Here is a 21832-nt window from a genome sequence, read left to right as displayed (position 1 = left end):
ATTGTCCACTACATGAGTCCAAATCTGCTGTAACCTGTCCACCACAGTATCCACACCAGGACAGTCCGAAGACTCAACCTGCCCTGAAGAGAAACGAGGATGGCACTCAGAGTTGCAGAAAAACGGCGAAACCAAGGTAGCCGAGCTGGCCCGATTATTAAGGGCGAACTCAGCCAAAGGCAAAAAGGACACCCAGTCATCCTGATTAGCAGAAACAAAACATCTCAGATATGTTTCCAAGGTCTGATTGGTTCGTTCGGTCTGGCCATTAGTCTGAGGATGGAAAGCCGAGGAAAAAGACAAGTCAATGCCCATCCTACCACAAAAAGCCCGCCAAAACCTCAAAACAAACTGGGAACTTCTGTCAGAAACGATATTCTCTGGAATGCCATGTAAACGAACCACATGCTGGAAGAACAATGGCACCAAATCAGAGGAGGAAGGTAATTTAGACAAGGGTACCAAATGGACCATCTTAGAGAAGCGATCACAAATTACCCAAATGACTGACATCTTTTGAGAGACGGGAAGATCTGAAATAAAATCCATAGAGATATGTGTCCAAGGCCTCTTCGGGACCGGCAAGGGCAAAAGCAACCCACTGGCACGAGAACAGCAGGGCTTAGCCCGAGCACAAATCCCACAGGACTGCACAAAATAACGCACATCCCACGACAGAGATGGCCACCAAAAGGATCTAGCCACTAACTCTCTGGTACCAAAGATTCCAGGATGACCAGCCAACACCGAACAATGAACCTCAGAGATAACTCTATTCGTCCACCTATCAGGGACAAACAGTTTCTCCGCTGGGCAACGATCAGGTTTATTAGCCTGAAATTTTTGCAGCACCCGCCGCAAATCAGGGGAGATGGCAGACACAATTACTCCCTCTTTGAGAATACCCGCCGGCTCAGACAAACCCGGAGAGTCGGGCACAAAACTCCTAGACAGAGCATCCGCCTTCACATTTTTAGAGCCCGGAAGGTACGAAATCACAAAGTCAAAACGGGCGAAAAACAGCGCCCAACGAGCCTGTCTAGGATTCAACCGCTTGGCAGACTCGAGATAAGTCAAGTTCTTATGATCAGTCAAGACCACCACGCGATGCTTAGCTCCCTCAAGCCAATGACGCCACTCCTCGAATGCCCACTTCATGGCCAGCAACTCTCGATTGCCAACATCATAATTTCGCTCAGCAGGCGAAAACTTCCTGGAAAAGAAGGCGCATGGTTTCATCACCGAGCAATGAGAACTTCTCTGCGACAAAACAGCCCCAGCTCCAATCTCAGAAGCATCAACCTCGACCTGGAACGGAAGCGAAACATCTGGCTGACACAACACAGGGGCAGAAGAAAAACTACGCTTCAACTCTTGAAAAGCTTCCACAGCAGCAGAAGACCAATTGACCACATCAGCACCCTTCTTGTTCAAATCGGTCAATGGTTTAGCAATACTAGAAAAATTGCAGATGAAGCGACGATAAAAATTAGCAAAGCCCAGGAACTTTTGCAGACTTTTCAGAGATGTCGGCTGAGTCCAATCATGGATGGCCTGGACCTTAACAGGGTCCATCTCGATAGTAGAAGGGGAAAAAATGAACCCCAAAAATGAAACCTTCTAACAACCAAAGAGACACTTTGATCCCTTCACAAACAAAGAATTAGCACGCAGGACCTGAAACACCGTTCTGACCTGCTTCACATGAGACTCCCAATCATCCGAGAAGACCAAAATATCATCCAAGTATACAATCAGGAATTTATCCAGGTACTCTCGGAAGATGTCATGCATAAAGGACTGAAACACTGATGGAGCATTGGCAAGTCCGAATGGCATTACTAGGTACTCAAAATGGCCCTCAGGCGTATTAAATGCAGTTTTCCATTCATCGCCTCGCTTAATACGCACAAGATTATATGCACCACGAAGATCTATTTTGGTGAACCAACTAGCCCCCTTAATCCGAGCAAACAAATCAGATAACAGCGGCAAGGGGTACTGAAATTTAACCGTGATCTTATTTAGAAGGCGGTAATCTATACAAGGTCTCAGCGAACCATCCTTCTTGGCCACAAAAAAGAATCCCGCTCCCAATGGCGACGATGGCGGGCGAATATGCCCCTTCTCCAAGGACTCCTTCACGTAACTCCGCATAGCGGCGTGCTCAGGCACAGATAAATTAAACAGTCGACCTTTTGGGAATTTACTACCAGGAATCAAATCGATAGCACAATCACAATCCCTATGCGGAGGTAGGGTATCGGACCTGGGCTCATCAAATACATCCCGGTAATCAGACAAGAATTCTGGGACCTCAGAAGGGGTGGATGACGAAATAGACAGAAATGGGACATCACCATGTACCCCCTGACAACCCCAGCTGGACACAGACATGGATTTCCAATCTAATACTGGATTATGGACTTGCAGCCACGGCAACCCCAACACGACCACATCATGCAGATTATGCAACACCAGAAAGCGAATAACCTCCTGATGTGCAGGAGCCATGCACATGGTCAGCTGGGTCCAATACTGAGGCTTATTCTTGGCCAAAGGCGTAGCATCAATTCCTCTCAATGGAATAGGACACTGCAAGGGCTCCAAGAAAAACCCACAATGCCTAGCATACTCCAAGTCCATCAAATTCAGGGCAGCGCCTGAATCCACAAATGCCATGACAGAATAAGATGACAAAGAGCAGATCAAGGTAACGGACAAAAGAAATTTTGACTGTACCGTACCAATGGTGGCAGACCTAGCGAACCGCTTAGTGCGCTTAGGACAATCAGAGATAGCATGAGTGGAATCACCACAGTAGAAACACAGCCCATTCAGACGTCTGTGTTCTTTCCGTTCAACTCTGGTCAAAGTCCTATCACACTGCATAAGCTCAGGTTTATGCTCAGATAATACCGCCAAATGGTGCACAGATTTACGCTCACGCAAGCGTCGGCCGATCTGAATGGCCAAAGACATAGACTCATTCAGACCAGCAGGCATAGGAAATCCCACCATGACATCCTTAAGGGCTTCAGAGAGACCCTTTCTGAAAATAGCTGCGAGCGCACCTTCATTCCATTGAGTGAGCACGGACCACTTTCTAAATTTCTGACAATATACCTCTATCTCATCCTGACCCTGACACAGAGTCAGTAAATTTTTTTCTGCCTGATCCACTGAATTAGGTTCATCGTACAGCAATCCGAGCGCCAGGAAAAACGCAGCAATATTACATAATGCGGGATCTCCTGGCGCAAGAGAAAATGCCCAGTCCTGAGGGTCGCCACGTAAAAAAGAAATAATGATCCTAACTTGTTGAACTGGGTCACCAGAGGAGCGAGGTTTCAAAGCCAGAAATAGTTTACAATTATTTTTGAAACTCAGAAATTTAGTTCTATCTCCAAAAAACAAATCAGGGATAGGAATCCTTGGTTCTAACATAGAATTCTGAACCACAAAGTCTTGAATATTTTGTACTCTTGCCGTGAGCTGATCCACACATGAAGACAGACCTTTAATGTCCATCGCTACACCTGTGTCCTGAACCACCCAAATGTCTAGGGGAAAAAAAAAAGGCAAAACACAGTGTAGAGAAAAAAAAATGGTCTCAGAACTTCTTTTTTCCCTCTATTGAGAATCATTAGTACTTTCGGCCTCCAGTACTGTTATGATTTGGTAATTCAGTACCACAATGGACATAGAAGTCAGAGCACATACAGTGACCTGACAATAACCCAAAAACATAGAACGAGCTCTGAGACGTGGGAACTCTGCTGACCGCAATCCCTAATCCTCTCCAACCACACTAGAGGCAGCCGTGGATTGCGCCTAACGCTCCCTATGCAACTCGGCACAGCCTGAGAAACTAGCTAGCCTGAAGATAGAAAATAAGCCTACCTTGCCTCAGAGAAATACCCCAAAGGAAAAGGCAGCCCCCCACATATAATGACTGTGAGTTAAGATGAAAAGACAAACGTAGAGATGAAATAGATTTAGCAAAGTGAGGCCCGACTTTCTGAACAGAGCGAGGATAGGAAAGGTAACTTTGCGGTCAACACAAAACCCTACAAACAACCACGCAAAGGGGGCAAAAAGACCCTCCGTACCGACTAACAGCACGGAGGTACACCCTCTGCGTCCCAGAGCTTCCAGCAAGCAAGAAAAACCAAATAAACAAGCTGGACAGAAAAAACAGCAAACAAAAATAACACAAGAGCAACTTAGCTATGCAGAGCAGCAGGCCACAGGAACGATCCAGGAGGAAGCTAGTCCAATACTAGAACATTGACTGGAGGCCAGGATCAAAGCACTAGGTGGAGTCAAACAGAGCAGCACCTAACGACTTCACCACATCACCTGAGGAAGGAAACTCAGAAGCCGCAGTACCACTTTCCTCCACCAACGGAAGCTCATAGAGAGAATCAGCCGAAGTACCACTTGTGACCACAGGAGGGAGCTCTGCCACAGAATTCACAACAGTAGTCACCGGGAATGGTTTTCACTTCACAGGTGTGCCCTGTCAGGTTTAATAAGTGGGATTTCTTGTCTTCTAAACGGGGTTGTGACCATCAGTTGTGTAGAAGTCTGGTGGATACACAGATGATAGTCCTACTGAATAGACTGTTAGAATTTGTATTATGGCAAGAAAAAAGCAGCTAAGTGAAGAAAAACGAGTGGACATCATTACTTTAGGAAATGAAGGTCAGTCAGTCCGAAAAATTGGGAAAACTTTGAAAGTGTCCCCAAGTGCAGTGGCAAAAACCATCAAGCACTACAAAGAAACTGGCTCACATGAGGACCGCCCCAGGAAAGGAAGACCAAGAGTCACCTCTGCTTCTTAAGTTTATCCGAGTCACCAGCCTCAGAAATCGCAGGTTAACAGCAGCTCAGATTAGAGACCAGGTCAATGCCACACAGAGTTCTAGCAGCAGACACATCTCTACAACAACTGCTAAGAGGAGACTTTGTGCAGCAGGCCTTCATGGTAAAATAGCTGCTAGGAAACCACTGCTAAGGACAGGCAACAAGCAACAAGTTGATGATAACTCTTAGAGAACTATCCACACATACCTTTGATCATTGTGGCCACAGAGTTCTATTTTAACCTCATCGGTCCACAGGTCTTGTTTCCAAAATGCATCAGGTTTGTTTAGATGTTCTTTGCATACTTCTGACTCTAAAATGTATGGGAAGGATGCAGGAGAGGTTTTCTTCAGATGACTCTTCCATGAAAGCCATATTTGTACAGGTGTCTGTGAACAGTAGAACAATGTACCACAACTCCAGAGTTTGCTATATCCTTCTGAAGGGTCTTTTGCAGTCAAGCAGGGGGTTCTGATTTGCCTGTCTAAAAATCTTAGAGCAGCTATCACTAAAATTTTGCTTGGTCTTTCAGACCTTATCTTGACCTCCAATGTTCCTGATAACCTGTTTAGTTGGCTTCCACCATTTTCATGTTTCGAGTGCCAGACAACTACTTAGATAAACCCATGGCTGCTGTTTTTTTGGCACAAGGCCAGAGGAGGCAGGGTTTATATTAAGCTGGCAAATTTGCATCACCTGGCCTTTCCTAACGATGATAGTGAACAAGCCATAACAGGCTAATTAAGGTCTGAAACCTTGGTCAAAGTTATCTGAGCACACAAATCTCCAAGGGTGTCCAAGCTTTTGGACTGGCCTATTTTCCTTTTTGTAATTTTTAAAGTGCAAAAAATGGCAATGTATATATTATTTGCATAATACACAAACAAAATGTGTCAATTTAACTTTATGATAAAATATAGTACACCGCACACTCTATGTGTATATTTGCAAGGTGATGGAAAGTTTATTAACAAGTATAATTATAGTATAGGAAAGCGACCAGAAGTAACTATGACGTTTCGGCCCAACCAGGGCCTTAATCATATAATCGCTAAAGAAAAATAAAACAAAAAAACAAAATAAACATAAGATATATACAATAAATCATATTGCAAAACAAAACAAAAAAAACAATAATGTTCCCAGCCTGGAAAAAAGAGACATTGGAATGCATAAATAGGAGAATGGGTAAACTCCAAATGGAGAAAATTACAATAGCAGTGACATAGCATGTTACATGCATATATAGAAACACCACATATGTTCCCCAAACAGAAAGGGGAAGAGAAAGCTTTTTCACAAGGCTAGACTAAGGTATCCGGAAACCAGACCTTATGACAATCAATATCGAGGGTACAGAGTAAAAAAACATTACCTTTACTATGTTTATAGTAGGGGAGGAGAAGGTCCTTGTGGACGAAGCTACACACTGCAGGAAAAAGGATATAGACACATGAGATAGGGGAGGTACATAGAGGATAAGGTGTGTGAGAGGATATGAGATGTACCTGGAATGCCAGATAGTGGTGCGTGTAATAACGCAATATCAGCCCTTGGGTGGATGCTATGGAGACACAGGAGATGGGCATGTGTAAGGGACATAAATCTATTATAGTTGAAGTAATATAGCAGTGCCGGTTGGCAATGTATAGGGGTGTAGGTTACCTGGTGTATAGTGGTATTAAGCGGCGCTCCCGCGCCCTGCTGCCGGTATGTAGCGTGGCCGGCGCTGTAATGATTTATAAGCGCAAACCGGAAGTAGGATCTGCGGCACTGGAAGTGACGCGGGTGGTCCGGGAGTGCAACTGCGCATGCGCAGCCGGCGATTCAGTGAGAATTCGGTTGCTAAGAGACCAGAGCGCCTTACATGTCAGCGGCTGCTGCGGGGTATCTGTGTCCATGTGGGCAACCAGGGGTGGGGGTAAATACTGTCTAAAGTGCCAGAAAAAAGCCAGAAAAAAGCCAGGGGGGGCATGTTGGCGAATATAATATGGAAGATAACAGGGTAATATGTTATAGGTGTATAACGTCATATTAAAGATGTTAGGGTGCTAATTTAATGCGTGTCAGTGGCTGTTGACAAAATAAGGCGGCGTATATTAATAAAAAGAATACTGAGGCTGTCTGAGAAGGCATGGGAAGTACGGGTGGGGAAAGGGCTAATGTAGGGAAACCTTGAAATGTAGCCTAGAGGGAGCTAGGTGGTAGACTGACTCTGGTTAAAGTAGCCATAGGAGAAAAGAAGGGGCTGGGGAGAGGATACCACTGTAGGTGATGTGTGTGGTGTAGGTATTAAGAAATTAATGGGTAGTGTACCTCTAAGGAACTCGCCTGGAGACTCAACGGATCTGTAAGGAAAAGGAAGAAATTAGAGAACTAGATTAAACCGACCAATCTATTTCCCTATTTAAGCCCCTAGGTGCAAGGGTGTCCAACGTGTATATCCACCAGGTTTCCCTGGATTTTAGACATTTGATGTGGTTACCGCCTCGTCTAGGACGGGGTACATGTTCAAGAACCTGAAATTTAAGTTGAGCCACTGTGTGTCTGGCTTTCATAAAGTGGTCAGGCAGGGGGAGCCAGATTTTATTGCACCTGATGGTAGACTTGTGGCTTGCGATTCTATCCCGTATGTGCTGTGTGGTCTCGCCGACGTAAAGTAGTCCGCAGGGGCACTTAATGACATAGATAACAAAATTAGAGCTGCACGTAAAAAAGCCACGAATGGGGTAGGATTTCCCTGTCCTTGGGTGTGTTACATTATCCGATTTTATCACATTGGAGCAGGCGGCACAATTCAAGCATGGGAAAGTTCCATTGCGGCGTGAGCTTAAAAATTGCTGAGTTGGTACACGAAGTGTGCTACCCATATCTGCCCTGACTATTTGGTCACGAATATTGGGAGGTCTCCTCATGCTCATGAGTGCTGGTGCTCTGAAGGATGGGATTTCTGGATGGGCTCTGCCAAGGAGGGGCCAGTGCTTTTTTATTACAGAGTACACCTTGGTCATGAAAGGATGATGAGTGTGTACAAACGGTATCCTTTCCAGGGATTGACGTGGTGTAGGACTCGTGGGCGGACTGGAGGACCTATTAAGCTCTTGTGTTAAGAGGGTCGAGGGGTAGTTCCTGTCGCTGAACTTTTGTGCCATAGTTTTGAGTCGAATTTGTCGCGTCCCTGGGTCCGTGACGATGCGGGAGACTCTTTTGAATTGAGACCTCGGCAAACTGTTTTTGGTAGTGGTTGGGTGGCAGCTAGAATATAGTAACAAACTGTTGCAGTCTGTTGGTTTAGTGTAGAGATCCGTTTTAAGGAATCCACTAGCATCCTTCAGTATTAGTGTATCCAAGAAGGCTATTTGGGCTTCGTGGGTGTGAATGGTAAACTTAAGCTCTTGGAAAGTGGAGTTAAGGGTGGAGTAGAATATATTGAGGGTGCTGGATGGCCCTGTCCATATCAAAAAAATATCGTCTATGTACCTACAATAGTCAAGGACATGTTGGGTAAAAAACTCATGTGTATAGACGTGCTGGGTTTCAAAGTAATCCATGTATGCATTGGCGTAGGCCGGAGCCACGTTCGAGCCCATAGCGGTCCCGCAAACTTGGGCATAGTAAGTATCCTCAAAGAGGAAATAATTTTCAAAGAGAACCATACGTAAGAGTTCAAGACAAAAGGTTATGGCATTCTGAGACATGTTCGTTTGTTGCAAAAGTTCTCTGGTGGCATGCATGCCCTTCTCATGGGTTATGGAAGTATATAGGCTGTTGACGTCCATGGTGACAAGAATACTATGGGGAGGTACCTGGTGTAGCTGTTTAATTTTTTCAAGGAATTGGTTAGTGTCCAATATGAAGGATTTAGTGGTTTTGGTCAGGGGTGTCAGAATTTTTTCGAGAAATATTGAAAGTGGTGAAAGAACCGAGTCAGTGGATGCCACAATAGGTCTACCTGGGGGATTTTGTAAGGATTTATGTATTTTTGGTAGGACGTAAAAAACCGGAATGATAGGATGAGGGTTCTGAAGAAAAGTGGCTGTCTTGCTATCAATCGTATTGTTCTCCTGGTACATTTTGACGATTTCCCTAATTTTTGTGCTGATCGCAGTGGTGGGATCCCTGGGTATGATCTTGTAAGTATTGGTGTCTGCTAGCTGTCTGAGGATCTCTCCCCGGTACTGTGTCCGATCCATGACCACTGTGGCCCCTCCCTTGTCCGCAGGTTTTATAGTAATGGTATTGTTGGACCGTAAGGAGGAAAGTGCCTGTTTCTCTTCCAGTGTCATGTTGGTATGCGTGGGAAAGAACCCTAGTCTTTGTTCATGTGATAGGGATTTAATGTCACGATCTACCAGAGAGATGAATGTTTCAATAGCGTGGTACGAATGAGGAGGAGAGAAAGTGCTAGTATTGCGAAGCCCCAGAGAAGAGATAGACAGTGCTGGGGTAGTTTCAGTGGATCCGGGAGGTCTCCCAACCGGAACAGATGTTGGTAAATTGCCAAAGTGAGTCTTAAGTCTAATGGATCTGTAGAAACGATGTAAGTCCTTCTCGAGTTGGAATGAGTCCCAATGAGGTGTTGGACAGAAAGATAATCCTTTCTGTAGGACGGTCAGTTCCGCTGGTGACAGGGAATAGCTGGAGATGTTAACCACTTGATTGGCTGGCTTACCTGGCTTCGGGTCAACATTCTTTCTACGCCGCGATCTTCGGGTTGGTCTGTTTGGTGTCGTCCCCCTCTGCGGCCTGTAGCTAAAAAATGTTGCCTGTTGGAACTGGTGGAGGAGTCGCTGCCGGAGCTGTAGGATCCTGGTCTTCTGGAGTAGTTGCGACGACGCCAGTTTGTGGTGTTGGACGAGTCGCTCCATCGGTACACCTTATCGGTAGCGTAATCCTCGCTATCCCTCTGGAACTTGAGTCTCTTACGTTCCTGCAGGTTTCTCTCGAATTCCAAGATGGCTTTATCCGTTTTAGTTTTAAGTGCGGTCCAGTCGGTGGATGAGAGGGTGGTCGTCAACTGGGTCTCGATGGCCTGGATACTTTTTTGAACGTCAATAATTTCCTTCTGGAGGTATTCTATTGTTAGGATGATGATGTCTAGTGAGCATTTATTCAGGATCTGCTTGTACCTTTCGCAAAATTCAGGATTGTCTGCGAATAGTGTGGGTCGCAGATTACACCTCAATCCTCTAGGAATTTTGCTCTGGCGAAAGTATTCGGCCAGGGTAGTGCAGTGTAAGTCATAAGAGACTAGCTTCCGCTTAGTCTTTTCATAATCCCTGGTTCTCAAATCGGTTGCGGGTGTTTTAAGAAATTCAGTGGAACCAGTCACTGATGACACAATATTAGCGCAAGTGGCTGTATCATAGGCAAAAGTTGTGATGGACAACTGGACCGCACTTAAAACTAAAACGGATAAAGCCATCTTGGAATTCGAGAGAAACCTGCAGGAACGTAAGAGACTCAAGTTCCAGAGGGATAGCGAGGATTACGCTACCGATAAGGTGTACCGATGGAGCGACTCGTCCAACACCACAAACTGGCGTCGTCGCAACTACTCCAGAAGACCAGGATCCTACAGCTCCGGCAGCGACTCCTCCACCAGTTCCAACAGGCAACATTTTTTAGCTACAGGCCGCAGAGGGGGACGACACCAAACAGACCAACCCGAAGATCGCGGCGTAGAAAGAATGTTGACCCGAAGCCAGGTAAGCCAGCCAATCAAGTGGTTAACATCTCCAGCTATTCCCTGTCACCAGCGGAACTGACCGTCCTACAGAAAGGATTATCTTTCTGTCCAACACCTCATTGGGACTCATTCCAACTCGAGAAGGACTTACATCGTTTCTACAGATCCATTAGACTTAAGACTCACTTTGGCAATTTACCAACATCTGTTCCGGTTGGGAGACCTCCCGGATCCACTGAAACTACCCCAGCACTGTCTATCTCTTCTCTGGGGCTTCGCAATACTAGCACTTTCTCTCCTCCTCATTCGTACCACGCTATTGAAACATTCATCTCTCTGGTAGATCGTGACATTAAATCCCTATCACATGAACAAAGACTAGGGTTCTTTCCCACGCATACCAACATGACACTGGAAGAGAAACAGGCACTTTCCTCCTTACGGTCCAACAATACCATTACTATAAAACCTGCGGACAAGGGAGGGGCCACAGTGGTCATGGATCGGACACAGTACCGGGGAGAGATCCTCAGACAGCTAGCAGACACCAATACTTACAAGATCATACCCAGGGATCCCACCACTGCGATCAGCACAAAAATTAGGGAAATCGTCAAAATGTACCAGGAGAACAACACGATTGATAGCAAGACAGCCACTTTTCTTCAGAACCCTCATCCTATCATTCCGGTTTTTTACGTCCTACCAAAAATACATAAATCCTTACAAAATCCCCCAGGTAGACCTATTGTGGCATCCACTGACTCGGTTCTTTCACCACTTTCAATATTTCTCGAAAAAATTCTGACACCCCTGACCAAAACCACTAAATCCTTCATATTGGACACTAACCAATTCCTTGAAAAAATTAAACAGCTACACCAGGTACCTCCCCATAGTATTCTTGTCACCATGGACGTCAACAGCCTATATACTTCCATAACCCATGAGAAGGGCATGCACGCCACCAGAGAACTTTTGCAACAAACGAACATGTCTCAGAATGCCATAACCTTTTGTCTTGAACTCTTACGTATGGTTCTCTTTGAAAATTATTTCCTCTTTGAGGATACTTACTATGCCCAAGTTTGCGGGACCGCTATGGGCTCGAACGTGGCTCCGGCCTACGCCAATGCATACATGGATTACTTTGAAACCCAGCACGTCTATACACATGAGTTTTTTACCCAACATGTCCTTGACTATTGTAGGTACATAGACGATATTTTTTTGATATGGACAGGGCCATCCAGCACCCTCAATATATTCTACTCCACCCTTAACTCCACTTTCCAAGAGCTTAAGTTTACCATTCACACCCACGAAGCCCAAATAGCCTTCTTGGATACACTAATACTGAAGGATGCTAGTGGATTCCTTAAAACGGATCTCTACACTAAACCAACAGACTGCAACAGTTTGTTACTATATTCTAGCTGCCACCCAACCACTACCAAAAACAGTTTGCCGAGGTCTCAATTCAAAAGAGTCTCCCGCATCGTCACGGACCCAGGGACGCGACAAATTCGACTCAAAACTATGGCACAAAAGTTCAGCGACAGGAACTACCCCTCGACCCTCTTAACACAAGAGCTTAATAGGTCCTCCAGTCCGCCCACGAGTCCTACACCACGTCAATCCCTGGAAAGGATACCGTTTGTACACACTCATCATCCTTTCATGACCAAGGTGTACTCTGTAATAAAAAAGCACTGGCCCCTCCTTGGCAGAGCCCATCCAGAAATCCCATCCTTCAGAGCACCAGCACTCATGAGCATGAGGAGACCTCCCAATATTTGTGACCAAATAGTCAGGGCAGATATGGGTAGCACACTTCGTGTACCAACTCAGCAATTTTTAAGCTCACGCCGCAATGGAACTTTCCCATGCTTGAATTGTGCCGCCTGCTCCAATGTGATAAAATCGGATAATGTAACACACCCAAGGACAGGGAAATCCTACCCCATTCGTGGCTTTTTTACGTGCAGCTCTAATTTTGTTATCTATGTCATTAAGTGCCCCTGCGGACTACTTTACGTCGGCGAGACCACACAGCACATACGGGATAGAATCGCAAGCCACAAGTCTACCATCAGGTGCAATAAAATCTGGCTCCCCCTGCCTGACCACTTTATGAAAGCCAGACACACAGTGGCTCAACTTAAATTTCAGGTTCTTGAACATGTACCCCGTCCTAGACGAGGCGGTAACCACATCAAATGTCTAAAATCCAGGGAAACCTGGTGGATATACACGTTGGACACCCTTGCACCTAGGGGCTTAAATAGGGAAATAGATTGGTCGGTTTAATCTAGTTCTCTAATTTCTTCCTTTTCCTTACAGATCCGTTGAGTCTCCAGGCGAGTTCCTTAGAGGTACACTACCCATTAATTTCTTAATACCTACACCACACACATCACCTACAGTGGTATCCTCTCCCCAGCCCCTTCTTTTCTCCTATGGCTACTTTAACCAGAGTCAGTCTACCACCTAGCTCCCTCTAGGCTACATTTCAAGGTTTCCCTACATTAGCCCTTTCCCCACCCGTACTTCCCATGCCTTCTCAGACAGCCTCAGTATTCTTTTTATTAATATACGCCGCCTTATTTTGTCAACAGCCACTGACACGCATTAAATTAGCACCCTAACATCTTTAATATGACGTTATACACCTATAACATATTACCCTGTTATCTTCCATATTATATTCGCCAACATGCCCCCCCTGGCTTTTTTCTGGCTTTTTTCTGGCACTTTAGACAGTATTTACCCCCACCCCTGGTTGCCCACATGGACACAGATACCCCGCAGCAGCCGCTGACATGTAAGGCGCTCTGGTCTCTTAGCAACCGGATTCTCACTGAATCGCCGGCTGCGCATGCGCAGTTGCACTCCCGGACCGCCCGCGTCACTTCCGGTGCCGCAGGTCCTACTTCCGGTTTGCGCTTATAAATCATTACAGCGCCGGCCACGCTACATACCGGCAGCAGGGCGCGGGAGCGCCGCTTAATACCACTATACACCAGGTAACCTACACCCCTATACATTGCCAACCGGCACTGCTATATTACTTCAACTATAATAGATTTATGTCCCTTACACATGCCCATCTCCTGTGTCTCCATAGCATCCACCCAAGGGCTGATATTGCGTTATTACACGCACCACTATCTGGCATTCCAGGTACATCTCATATCCTCTCACACACCTTATCCTCTATGTACCTCCCCTATCTCATGTGTCTATATCCTTTTTCCTGCAGTGTGTAGCTTCGTCCACAAGGACCTTCTCCTCCCCTACTATAAACATAGTAAAGGTAATGTTTTTTTACTCTGTACCCTCGATATTGATTGTCATAAGGTCTGGTTTCCGGATACCTTAGTCTAGCCTTGTGAAAAAGCTTTCTCTTCCCCTTTCTGTTTGGGGAACATATGTGGTGTTTCTATATATGCATGTAACATGCTATGTCACTGCTATTGTAATTTTCTCCATTTGGAGTTTACCCATTCTCCTATTTATGCATTCCAATGTCTCTTTTTTCCAGGCTGGGAACATTATTGTTTTTTTTGTTTTGTTTTGCAATATGATTTATTGTATATATCTTATGTTTATTTTGTTTTTTTGTTTTATTTTTCTTTAGCGATTATATGATTAAGGCCCTGGTTGGGCCGAAACGTCATAGTTACTTCTGGTCGCTTTCCTTGTACTATAATTATACTTGTTAATAAACTTTCCATCACCTTGCAAATATACACATAGAGTGTGCGGTGTACTATATTTTATCATATACGTAGGGCTTGCACAGCCCACTATACCAGCACCTCGCTCCCCCATTAAACCGAGTGCGCGCCAATTTTTGTTTATACTCAATTTAACTTTAGGCCTTTTAGAGATCATGTCATCTTCAACTTGCTTAACTGTTCACAATAACAATAATTTTGACCAGGGGTGCCCAAACTTTGTACATGCTACTATAGATTGTGTCATGTGATGAGATGATGGGAGTAGTAGTAGGTGACCACAGAACAGACATGACAGTCTCCCCTCCTCACCCTGCTGATCGGCCCATATTGCGATCGCCTCTTGAGCTCCATGTATAACCTCAACCTTAATATCAATCAGATCTTCACCCTAAAAAGAAAAATGTAAGATGAGCTCAGGTCCCATCACTTCATGGTCAGATGTTGTGGGGGCTTCAGTGTCATCTACCTGATGGTTCTCCGGGATGTTGTGATTCTCCTCCGGACAGTCCTGGGGATACAGAGGACGGGGACAACTCTCTGGTGGATTTCTCCTCCTGGATCCATCTGTGGAGACACAGGCTGAATACATCACCTGCCGTGTATCTGTCTATATATGAGACACGTCTCTCAGAACCGGTAATTCTAGGTTCAAGTATCATGGACTAAATTACATTGTTGTGGTCCTCACCACCAGTCCTGAGGTCCCAGATTTGTCTCTTGTGCATGCTGATAAAGTTTAATGTAGACAAAAAAAGTCCTATTTCAAAGAATGAGGTTTTAGCATGGAATTAACGCTTAAAAAATGATACTTGCGTTTTTGGTGCATTTTGCAGCGTTTTTTTCATCACCCATTCAAGTCAATGGGTGAAAAACACTGAAAAAATGCTGAAAGAAGTGACCTGCTCTATGTCCAAGAAACCATGCAAAGCACAAAATACTGATGACAAATAAGCAAGCTGTGTGCATGAGATTTCTGAAATGTCATAGACATAGCTGGTACTGTAAAACGCAGCTGAAAATTAGCATAAAAAAGCAGCAACAACACCCAGTGTGAACAAAGCCTAAGAGGAGAGAACCTGCCGTCCTCCTATTAAAAGGCAAGTTACTGCGTTTTTATTCCTCCTTAAATAGAGAAAAATCTCAACATTCGCCTCGATATAAACACTAAAATAGGCAGAAAGTGCGCGGAAAGATCGGAGTCTGACTCTGAAAGAGAAAAAAAAGTGCACGTGTACGACTAACGGTCACAGCGCTCGGGAGGACGGTGTTGTGGGGAGCCCCCGGTACGCAGCGGTTAGCGCCTATCAATGTGTAATATGAGAGGACACTAGAGAGCAGGCACCGGGGTCATGGGCGCTTACTGGTGAACACGGGGAGTCGAGGAGAGATTGTCTGGTCAGATTCCACAGAAAAGCCCCATAATACATATTCATCTGAACGAACAACCCTTTACGGGAGATTACACTGATTATTACCAGCATTGAGCGGCCCGATGTCCCTGCAGGGCCAACACCTGCGTCACCATCCCACTTACAGTGTTCTGATCAGACCCCATGAAGAGGAAGAGCGGATGTCTCATTAACCCCTTACTGATATCTAGTGCTCACACATGGAGGATGCCAGGTGTGCGTCTGTGGAGTGAACTCTGATTGCTGACGTTTAACCACTTCACTGCTGCCGACAGCCTGACAGTGCCGTTTAAAGGGAACCTGTCATATAATAATGCCAATAGCCTGCAGATATGGGGTAATCTGCAAGTTACTAGCATTTATAACCTGCCCGGTGTCAGCACTGAGAGCCCCACTGCCGGGAGGAAATGAACCTTATTCCACCTGGCAGTGTTCAGCTTCCAGTCATAGAGTTTCAGCCGGTGCAGCTACAGTCACGGGTCAGTGTATAGAGAGCGGCAATTACCGCGCCCCCGGCACTGACGGACAGCCGGCTCAGCATTATGGCTCAGCATTAGAGCCGGCTGTCAGTCAGTGCCGGGGCGCAGATTCAGCCACTGCTCACTGTATACTGAGGAGCCACTGAAGCCGCACCGACCGCACCTCTATGGCTGGAAGCCGAACGCTGCAGGGGGACCGAAAGAACTCACAGGAGAGAACGGATAGAAGGACGGGACATCTGCAGAAAAAATGTGACCGAGGCTCTAAGGAAGGAGAAAGATTCTGAAAGAAGCCGCCGAGGACGAAGACTCAAGACTGATGAAGACGAGACGACAGCGGAGAAACCGCAACTCACAGATCAGAAGAAAATAATCAGGGAAATGAAAGCTGTTGTCAGACGGAGAAAATGTAGAGAAAACCGGAGCAAATCTGGAGAAAACTCATCTATTATAGGACGACGCCGGAGAGACGTCATCACATCCACCGTAGCCAACAAGGAGCCTCTCACCTCGTGGTGTAAAAGGCCGGAGCTCCTCCATCATCACATCCTGGTACCGATCCTGGTGTCCTTCTAGATACTCCCACTCCTCCATGGAGAGATAGACAGCGACGTCCTGACACCTTATAGGAACCTGACAACAACGACACCGTCATCACCCAGAATCCTCCAGTGCTGTATAATGTCCCAGCAGTCACCTCTCCGCTCATCACCCAGAATCCTCCAGTGCTGTATAATGTCCCAGCAGTCTCCTCTCCGCTCATCACCCAGAATCCTCCAGTCCTGTATAATGTCCCAGCAGTCTCCTCTCCGCTCATCACCCAGAATCCTCCAGTGCTGTATAATGTCCCAGCAGTCTCCTCTCCGCTCATCACCCAGAATCCTCCAGTGCTGTATAATGTCCCAGCAGTCTCCTCTCCGCTCATCACCCAGAATCCTCCAGTGCTGTATAATGTCCCAGCAGTCACCTCTCCGCTCATCACCCAGAATCCTCCAGACCTGTATAATGTCCCAGCAGTCACCTCTCTGCTCATCACCCAGAATCCTCCAGTGCTGTATAATGTCCCAGCAGTCACCTCTCCGCTCATCACCCAGAATCCTCCAGTGCTGTATAATGTCCCAGCAGTCACCTCTCCGCTCATCACCCAGAATCCTCCAGACCTGTATAATGTCCCAGCAGTCACCTCTCTGCTCATCACCCAGAATCCTCCAGTGCTGTATAATGTCCCAGCAGTCACCTCTCCGCTCATCACCCAGAATCCTCCAGACCTGTATAATGTCCCAGCAGTCACCTCTCCGCTCATCACCCAGAATCCTCCAGACCTGTATAATGTCCCAGTAGTCACCTCTCCGCTCATCACCCAGAATCCTCCAGACCTGTATAATGTCCCAGCAGTCACCTCTCCGCTCATCACCCAGAATCCTCCAGTCCTGTATAATGTCCCAGTAGTCACCTCTCCGCTCATCACCCAGAATCCTCCTGTATAATGTCCCAGCAGTCATCTCTCCGCTCATCACCCAGAATCCTCCAGTCCTGTATAATGTCCCAGCAGTCACCTCTCCGCTCATCACCCAGAATCCTCCAGTCCGGTATAATGTCCCAGCAGTCACCTCTCTGCTCATCACCCAGAATCCTCCAGTCCTGTATAATGTCCCAGTAGTCACCTCTCCGCTCATCACCCAGAATCCTCCTGTATAATGTCCCAGCAGTCATCTCTCCGCTCATCACCCAGAATCCTCCAGTCCTGTATAATGTCCCAGCAGTCACCTCTCCGGTCATCACCCAGAATCCTCCAGTGCTGTATAATGTCCCAGCAGTCACCTCTCCGCTCATCCCCCAGAATCCTCCAGTTCTGTATAATGTCCCAGCAGTCACCTCTCCGCTCATCACCCAGAATCCTCCAGTGCTGTATAATGTCCCAGCAGTCACCTCTCCGCTCATCACCCAGAATCCTCCAGTCCTGTATAATGTCCCACCAGTCACCTCTCCACTCATCACCCAGAATCCTCCAGTGCTGTATAATGTCCCAGCAGTCACCTCTCCGCTCATCACCCAGAATCCTCCAGTGCTGTATAATGTCCCAGCAGTCACCTCTCCGCTCATCACCCAGAATCCTCCAGTCCTCTATAATGTCCCAGCAGTCACCTCTCCGCTCATCACCCAGAATCCTCCAGTCCTGTATAATGTCCCAGCAGTCACCTCTCCTCTCATCACCCAGAATCCTCCAGTCCTGTATAATGTCCCAGCAGTCACCTCTCCGCTCATCACCCAGAATCCTCCAGTGCTGTATAATCTCCCAGCAGTCACCTCTCCGCTCATCACCCAGAATCCTCCAGTCCTGTATAATGTCCCAGCAGTCACCTCTCCTCTCATCACCCAGAATCCTCCAGTCCTGTATAATGTCCCAGCAGTCACCTCTCCGCTCATCACCCAGAATCCTCCAGTCCTGTATAATGTCCCAGCAGTCACCTCTCCTCTCATCACCCAGAATCCTCCAGTCCTGTATAATATCCCAGCAGTCACCTCTCCGCTCATCACCCAGAATCCTCCAGTCCTGTATAATCTCCCAGCAGTCACCTCTCCGCTCAGCAGCTCAATCATCTTGTTGCTGAGCTCCAGGATCTTCTTGTTCCTCTCATGTAGCAGGGAGTGCGGGGGAGGCTCTGTGATGGGGCCCGGGCTCCGCCCTCCTGACTCCTGGAGATGGATGATGGGAGTCACACCGTCCCCCGGTGTCTTCCTCACTATTGTGTAATCCTGTGTATGGAGAGAGACACTTAGGGAGAAGATTCCTTCCCGACTCCAGATCTGACAATCAGTAGAAATCCCGGGATCAATAACCGTCTCCAGTAATCTGGGGCCATAACCGGGAATATTATTCCCCTCCGGACAGACATCCCGGCCCCTCTACAGCTCTTATAGGGAATCCCCATGACAACTCCTCCGGGCAGAGAGCTCCACACAATCACTGCTCTTACAGTAAAGAATCCTTCTCTCTATTCTGGATGTCGGACTTGTCACAGAACACAATAAAGCTGATAGAAATGTAGAGGAGTTACCTCTCCGCTCAGCAGGGAGATGATCTCCAGGGCGAAGTGGAATAATCTTCTGGTGGTCTCATCCCTGTCCTCGTCCATCCTCGGGGTCATTCAGGAGGAGGAGGGACGAGCACTGGATCAGCTGGAGGGATCTCGTCCTGCCGGCGTCTTCATGATGAAGGAGAAGATGGAAATCACCGGGGACGAGAGAACGACAATCACTAAATTCTGCCAAATATCAACATTTATCAGGAAGAATCTGGAGGAAAAGCCACAAAACTCCACCGCGGCCTCCTCCGCCGATCTGACCGCTCATTATCAGCCTCATAGGCGGAGGACGGTCACTAACACAGGGCGCTGTCTCTGATATAGAAGTGTCTGTGTGGTAGACAATCCTTTGTCTCTAAAATGTATAGATCTGGGTAGAACCAGTCTGAATTTTGTTTTTCCCAACTTAAATCTCTTCTCTCTTAGGTAATGTAATGTAATTCCCACTTTCCTTATTTCTGTGGTTGTAATAAAGACTTGTGACCGGCATCTGAGAACAAGACATTGAATTGTACATGGACAGACACTGGCTATGTGTTTTCTTGCCTCCGATGCATCGTACTTATTTTATTTCATTTTAATTTTAAATGAATAATGGCAGATCTGGAGATAGTTTATATCTCGACCCAAATCAGCTCTCTTTGGAAGGGGCCACCTCAACATTACTTCCCGAAAACCGGGATGGTTAACTGGACTGTTGTGAATTCTGTGGCAGAGCTCTATCATGATCCCAATGGCAGGGGATCACAAAAGGACAAGCAGAAAAACAAAAACAAGCTCTAGGGTGATGGAACCTGAGCTGACCGCGATCCTGAACCTACACACACAACTAGCAGTAGCCGGGGAACGTGCCTACGATGATTCCTAGACGTCTCGCACCAGCCGAAGGACTAGCTTCCCCTATAAGAAGAAACACAGACCTCACTTGCCTCCAGAGAAACACCCCACAGAAATAGCAGCCCCCCACATGTAATAACGGTGAAATGAGAGGAAAGCACAAACGTAGAAATGAAAACAGAATCAGCAAAATGAGGCCCGCTAAAGCTAGATAGCAGAGGATACAAAAGTGAACTGCGCGGTCAGCGAAAAACCCTTCAAAAAACCATCCTGAAATTACTTGAACTCATGTGCCAACTCATGGAACATGAGGAGTAATTTCAGCCCACTAGAGCAACCAGCAGCAAGGAGTCACATAACAGCAAGCTGGACTAAGACAAAAAGTAAGCAAAACATAGAACAGGAAAATCAAAACTTAGCTCGTCCAGAAGATAACAGACGCAGGGAGCAAAGGCAAACAGACACGCTGATTACATTGATAGCCGGCGAGGAAATGACAAAACAGCCAGGTTAAATAGGAAACACCCATAACCTGATGGAACAGGTGGACACCAGAGACCGCAGAGAACACAAGTCACCCAGTACCATCAGTAACCACCAGAGGGAGCCCAAAAACAGAACCCACAACAGTACCCCCCCCTTGAGGAGGGGTCACCGAACCCTCACGAGAACCACCAGGGCGACCAGGATGAGCCCTATGAAACGCACGGACCAAATCGGCAGCATGAACATCAGAGGCAATCACCCAAGAATTATCCTCCTGACCATAACCCTTCCACTTGACCAAATACTGGAGTTTCCGTCTGGAAACACGAGAATCCAATATCTTCTCCACAACATACTCCAATTCACCCTCTACCAGCACCGGAGCAGGAGGCTCAAGCGAAGGAACGACAGGTACCTCATACTTCCGCAACAACGATCGATGGAACACATTATGAATAGCAAACGATGCCGGGAGATCCAAACGAAACGACACAGGGTTAAGAATTTCCAAGATCTTATAGGGACCGATGAACCGAGGCTTGAACTTAGGAGAAGAGACCTTCATAGGAACAAAACGAGAAGACAACCACACCAAGTCCCCAACAAGAAGTCGAGGACCCACGCGGCGACGGCGATTAGCAAACTGCTGAGCCTTCTCCTGGGACAACTTCAAATTGTCCACCACATGACTCCAAATCCGATGTAACCTATCCACCACCATGTCCACTCCAGGACAATCAGAAGGCTCCACCTGACCAGAGGAAAAACGAGGATGAAACCCCGAATTACAAAAGAAAGGAGAAACCAAGGTAGCAGAACTAGCCCGATTATTAAGGGCAAACTCGGCAAGCGGCAAAAAGGAAACCCAGTCATCCTGATCAGCCGAAACAAAACACCTTAAATAAGTTTCTAAAGTCTGATTAGTTCGTTCCGTCTGGCCATTCGTCTGGGGATGGAATGCAGACGAAAAGGACAAATCAATGCCCATCTTAGCACAGAACGTCCGCCAAAATCTAGACACAAACTGGGATCCCCTGTCAGAAACGATGTTCTCCGGAATGCCATGCAAACGGACCACGTTTTGAAAAAACAGAGGGACCAACTCAGAGGATGAAGGTAACTTAGGCAAGGGTACCAGATGAACCATCTTAGAAAAGCGGTCACACACAACCCATATGACGGACATTTTTTGAGAGACAGGGAGATCCGAAATAAAGTCCATGGAAATGTGCGT

General features: G+C 46.7%; 1 pseudogene; it reads right to left on the bottom strand.

Moving 5' to 3' along the window:
- LOC138658528 (zinc finger protein 345-like) overlaps positions 1–21832 on the bottom strand; it is a 131498-nt pseudogene that overhangs the window by 86188 nt on the left and 23478 nt on the right.

The sequence above is a fragment of the Ranitomeya imitator genome, chromosome 1 (genome assembly GCF_032444005.1).
Source record: "Ranitomeya imitator isolate aRanImi1 chromosome 1, aRanImi1.pri, whole genome shotgun sequence".
In the NCBI taxonomy this organism is placed as follows: Eukaryota; Metazoa; Chordata; class Amphibia; order Anura; family Dendrobatidae; genus Ranitomeya; species Ranitomeya imitator.
Note: the sequence above shows the minus strand (reverse complement) of the source record. Positions and strands in the feature narration are given on the sequence as shown.